Source organism: Neofelis nebulosa, chromosome 1, assembly GCF_028018385.1.
Source record: "Neofelis nebulosa isolate mNeoNeb1 chromosome 1, mNeoNeb1.pri, whole genome shotgun sequence".
In the NCBI taxonomy this organism is placed as follows: domain Eukaryota; kingdom Metazoa; phylum Chordata; class Mammalia; order Carnivora; family Felidae; genus Neofelis; species Neofelis nebulosa.
Genome location: NC_080782.1, coordinates 39513022 through 39519210, shown reverse-complemented (window position 1 = coordinate 39519210; position 6189 = coordinate 39513022). Strand labels below are relative to the sequence as shown.

The 6189-nt window shown below is 39.2% G+C and overlaps 1 long non-coding RNA gene across 1 annotated transcript; it reads left to right on the top strand.

The window, feature by feature from the left end:
• The first annotated feature begins 2207 nt into the window (after positions 1-2207).
• LOC131509745 (uncharacterized) lies at positions 2208-4763 on the top strand. Its single transcript, XR_009260689.1, has 3 exons — positions 2208-2478; positions 4363-4481; positions 4575-4763. It is a non-coding gene; the product is annotated as an uncharacterized LOC131509745 (long non-coding RNA).
• The last annotated feature ends 1426 nt before the right edge of the window (positions 4764-6189 follow it).

The following is a 6189-nucleotide window of genomic DNA, read 5'->3' as shown; positions in this document are numbered from 1 at the left end:
GAAGTGGTTTATGATCAAGAGATTAAGAACCAGTAACCTATTCCACCAGCTCATGTGATAGATGGAGAAGCCAAAGCACAGACACTGACTGATTTGTTCATTGCCATGTAGTTCATTCATTAGTGGCTGACTTAGGATCAGCACCCAGGCATCCTGGGGTTGCTCTCAGTTGCTCCTGTACACTGTAGGGGAGATGATCTATGATTTTTCATTTATTTTCTGTATTTATTCTCTTTTTCAGAGTACCTACATACTATTTTCTAAAATATTTATTTATTTTTGAGAGAGAACGAGGGAGGGGCAGAGAGAGAGAGGGAGACAGAGAATCCCAATCTGACAGTGCAGAGCCGGACCTGGGGCTCAAACTCACAAGCTGTGAGATAATGACCTGGGCTGAAATCAAGAGTCAGATGCCTGACTGACTGAGCCACCCAGGTGCCCCTTACATACCATTTTGACTCAACAAATTCATTTCAAGAGTTGAGTATCTGGTCTGAGTGATCTCAGTTTGCTTAAACCCTCAGGCTATAGTTGCCACATCTGTAGAATGAGGAGAACAAGTCATAAATGACAGATTATTGTGAGGATTAAATGAGATCATTTACACACACATACCTCCTCCCTCTCCCATTACTTGCTATAATGGTTTTCAGATGATAAACATGTCATCCATTATTATTATTATTAGTAGTAGTAGTATTCTGTTTAAGATTTTATAAAGCATGAGTTCCCAGGTTCTGAAAAAATCACTTCCTCTGTCTTCACCAGACTATTATGTAAATGGCAGCTATTAGGCTTTCCCTTAATTCTGAGGAGATGCAAAAGGGGATAGTGACTGACTATATAGAGCTCTATATAGTATACAGAGCTCTATTATAGTATAGAGCATGTTCTCTGGAGCTTGGTTGCCTGAGTTCAAATCCTGACTCTACCACTTATGTGATCTGGGGCCAGTTACACAGATTTTCTGCATCTTGGTTTCCGCCTATGTAGAATGGTGTTAATCAAGTACATACTTCATAGAGCTGTTATGAGGGTTAAATGGCTGAATATGTGTTACAACAATGCTGTGAGGTGGAGATTATTACGCTTGTTTAAAAAAACTGGCTAAGACAATTTAAGAGGGTTGACTAAAGTTTGCATTGCTATGTGTGGCAGAGCTATTGTTTGAACTCAGAGTCAGCGCTTCTTCAATGTCTCCTCAAGGTCATTAAAAAAAAAACAAGTAGATGGGGGAGGACCTGGTGTGTGCTCTCTCCTCAGCATGGTCTTCTACAAGTCTTTGTCCTCCTGGAGAGGAGTAAGAGATACTGCCCAGATTCCCTCTCTTCACTGGCATTCAGCCAACCCTCTATTGACCCAACAAACACCTTGAGTGCTTAAATATGTACACCTAGTGATGTCTTTTGCTATCCTATTTGTGACTACCTCAAATGCCAGGTTTCTACAAAGTTATAAATTCCCTGAGAGCATCCTATGTGTCTTTGTTACTACTAACAGTGTTTTACACAATGCCAGGCACACGGTAGATTCTCAAAAAACTATACAGCTGTTTCACATATTTTTTAAATACTTTCTTCTTTGTGCTTTTATATGTTGTCTAAATTTTGTATAATAAGCATGTGGTGATTTTTATTTATTTATTTTTGAGAGAGAGAGACAGAGTGCGAGCAGAGGAGGGGCAGAGAGGGAAACACAGAATCTGAAACAGACTCCAGGCTCTGAGCTGTCAGCACAAAATCTGATGCACGGCTCGAACTCATGAATCGAGAGATCATGACCTGAGCCTAAGTTAGACACTTAACTGAATGAGCCACTCAGATGCCCCAGCATATTGTAAGTTTTTAATTTAAAAAATAATTAAGCTTTTTTTACCCTATAAAAAACATGTAGATTTGTTGGTGACTTGCCATATCTGTCACTTTGAAATCCATCCTTTGTCTTTCGAGAGCTGGGGTATGTGGCTTTCCTTGCCCAAGGGATCCTGATTGATCTTCTCTGGTGGCAACAGGGCTCAGCCCCCTCCTTCCTGCAGGATAAAGGAAACCTTGGAAGAGAGGTAAGATCAGGAAGGCCCTGGAGGCCAGCTGTTTTCCCACAGTCTTTTCCTCAGTCTCTGACCCAGAGTGAAACTGGCCCTACTCTGGAATCCTCTCTGATCTCTACACCTAGTGTTCCAGAATTGTTTTCCAAACAAAGAACAGACCACATAAAGTCTGTGACCCCAGGTTTATTAATACTGAAGAGACAAGTAAAGGGAAACCAGGTCATCTGTGGCATTCTGTGAACAAAATATTTTGTAGAGAAAGCTATGTCTTGTATGAGAAGGTAGATAGTGAGGAAGGGGGCAAATTCCTTGTGATGTTTTTCTTACTCTATTCCTTTCGGAAACTCACTCAACCTGCAGGCAGTGGCAAGGTTGATGGCAAAAAGACCTCTAAGGATTTCAGAATAAATACTTAGACACCAACTTAGAATGTAAGTTATCTATATATTACTGAAGAAAAAGGATATGTGTATTTTCTACTACCTTGGTCATTTTGTATTTCAAAGAAGAGGTACTTTTAGATTTCCTTGGGTCTATTCACTCAAATGTTTCCATTGAAGTGTCCCTACATGGCAGAGGGGTAAGAATGTATATTTTTAGTCTTTAGAGGAGCTAGCTTTGGGAGTATATTCTCAAGCAGCATATAGGAAATTTGAAAATTATTTTGTGTTCTGTTATTTTAGAAACTCATATAAACTTTTATTTCAATCTTAAAACAGATGTTCCAGAAAGATGCATCAGGCTTTTTATCTGCCTTGGATTACCCTTTATTTTTCAGCACGTACCAATATGCATTTCTGTTTATTGCTGTTTAAGAAACATGGTCTTAGCTGATGGAGATTTTGTTTTGTTTTGTTTTGTTTGCTTTTGTTTTTGTTTTGTTTTGATTTGTTGTTTGTTTCCTAGGATAAACAGGGACAAACCCCTCCCACAGAAGACTTATATATGGACTTGTTCCAGAGTCACTCTGGACCCTCTCTAGCTTGTGGAGTCCTAAATTATTTGATACTGACATGTTTTTAAAGAAGAAATTGCTTTCAGTCACTCTGCTCAGGAGGGGCTAATGTGCATTATGAATATTTTATGGTGTTGTTGTTTTTTTTTTTTTATTTTTTTTTTATTTTTTTTTATTTTTGGGACAGAGAGAGACAGAGCATGAACGGGGGAGGGGCAGAGAGAGAGGGAGACACAGAATCGGAAACAGGCTCCAGGCTCCGAGCCATCAGCCCAGAGCCTGACGCGGGGCTCGAACTCACGGACCGCGAGATCGTGACCTGGCTGAAGTCGGACGCTTAACCGACTGCGCCACCCAGGCGCCCCTATTTTATGGTGTTTTTATGTGCTGAATATCTAATTACTAGTATTTAACATATAATATTTACATCATTCTATATACTATCTGACAAATAATTGGAACTTAAAATGTTCAATGTGTTTGAATTATCCTCTAAATTGATAAGAATTATCATAATGTGAACTGATATGTGGAAGAAAGAAACAGGAGTGGTGGGTTTTATAATTAAAAGGGACTAACATCCCCATAAGAATAGACTCAAGACCAGGAAAAGAAAAACCCAAGAAGATCTTGTCCCTCCATCACATTAAGGAGGATTAAGAAGGCCTAGGAAAAAGGATAAGTCACATCATGGAGAAAACCCCTACCAGTGTGATGGGTCATTTCAGTTACATGTGCCTGTTTGGTTATTAGGCATATATTAAAAATATAATTTAAAGCAGAAAAGTCATGGAATTATCAATATGAGAGCTAGAAGGTACTTCAAGCATCTATGATGTTTCATCATTGTACATATCATCTCCATATCATCGTTGGGCAACTGAGGTAGAGAGTTGCCCAAGTTCATGTGACTGACAAGTGGTAACACAGAGATCATCACCCAGGTTTCCTGAATCCTAGTGTAGAATTCTTCCAGTTTACACTCTATTGTTTCCCATGAGTCACACAGTTTTAGTGTGATTAGCATCTTCTGGGTGGTGACTCAAGCATTTTGTTTAAAAAAAACAGACAACTTTAAGTATTATGGTCAATTTAACTAACGGAGACAGGAATATTGCAACCAGGATACTTATTACCACTTATTAACTATCTTAGGCTTCAATTTGGAGAGACTCATACTTTAAATGAATGAATCATCCAGGGCCCAATTTAATGAAAATGCTATAGTCCCAGAGAATATTTGCATATGGAATTATTTTAGCAGTCTAATTTTAAACAGCTGGGACTCATTTGTTAAGCTGTGATCTATTCCACTTTTTGAAAAGAATGATACGTAGGTTTTTTTTTTTTTTCCTTGCAGACGTAGAACTTTCTAGAAGGTCTGAATGAATACACCCTCCCCTACTTGAAACTTCAGGACAGCTGGAAGCTTAGGCCTTTTGTCCTCCATCTGTGTCCAGCTATTAGAGTTGTGCTGTGGTAAGTAACTTTTTCAAGAGTTACTGGCTGCCTTCCAGGATCCCATTGTTTATGACCTTCCTTTTATTTAATGTTCTATTTTTATAATTACAGATGTTATTGAATTGAATCAAGAACCCAGGTGTGCTACGTCTTGCAGGCCCATGTCATCTTAAAGGTCCAAGATCTACAGGCTAGTTGGAACAGATGAGTAGAGGAAGAAGGAAAGAATATTTATTGTTTTGACTCCAAAATATGGTGGCAAAACTTTGCAAAATACAGAAGGTTAAAAGATTGCCACAACATCTTGACAGTTTCGTTGTGGTTTGTTTTACATACCACTGCATGTTGTATGTAGACAGATTCATATTTATGAGAAGCAGAGAATGGCCCACCCTGACTCCTCACCTTGATCTTATCAGACAGCATCTGACAAATGAAACAACAGGAAGTTTTGCTGGAAGCTGTTGCTGGCTGGGGTTAAACGCAAGCACTGAGTGGTCTAGAAATGTTATAATACTTGGCATTGACCAATATTGCCACCACAGTGTGGTAAATTCCAGAATAAAATTAGGACACATATATATCAAAAGTAAACCTCTGGGCTTGGGTTTTTCTCTTACTCTATTCCTGGGAAAGTGTCCCTGGTCTGACATGGTACATTGTATTCCAGCTTATAATATTCAGGTGTACAACCAAATCCTTCTGCAGAGAGGGTGGATAATGGAGTACAATGTAGTCATGGTTTAATACAAGCAAGCTTTCACTAATAAATGTTTAGGCACAGGTTAAAGTACAAATGAAGTTTTTTCAGGTGCTGTCTGCTATTCCTTTACTTTAAGACCCTGACTTTTAGGGCTTAGGTTTATCTGGATGAACGAGCAGCTCTAAATCATTCATTCATCTGTTCATCAAGTCTTTACTGAATGCTATGCCCTGTGTCAGGCAATCAAAATTGGGAGAATGTGACAGTCAGAACTCCTGATGATATGGATCTTATAGAAAAGCTATTGATTTTAACCTTAATCTGCTCTCTAAAGCAATCTTTCTCAACCAGTTCCTTAAGAGAATTAACTGTACAGACAATGAGTTAAGTGACTATTAAAATTTTTTTAACGTTTATTCATTTTAGAGAAGAGAGAGACAAAGACAGAGACAGAGCATGAGCAGGGGAGAGACAGAGAGAGGAGGCACAGAATCTGAAGCAGGCTCTGAGCTGTCAGCACAGAGCCTAATGCAGGGCTCAAACTCACCAACCTCAAGATCATGACCTGAGCCAAAGTTGAACGCTTAAGCTACTGAGCCATCCAGCAGCCCCTGACTGACTATTTTTATAATTCTTCCAAGGATGGAAGTAGTTGGTACCATTCCAGATGCATAGTAGATAACTTAATTCATCACATACAATGAATGCCTTAGGCATTAGCTTAATTGACCTTGGTTGATGAGAGTTTCTCAAAAGGAATAAGGTCTTGCCTTCTTTAAGCCCCCACTACAACATTGGTTGTATGAGGAGACAACACTACTAGTAATTAGAAGATTCACAATACTCTCTACCCCGGCCCCCCCAGACAACCAGCCTTGAGGAGAGAAAACACACACACACACACACACACACACACACACAACGTCAGTAGGTTATCTCAAGAAAAATAACTCCTAGTGTTGAGAAAGTTGGATAAATATTTAATGGTAGAAGAAGATGCCAATTTGTGACTGGTACTTGGGT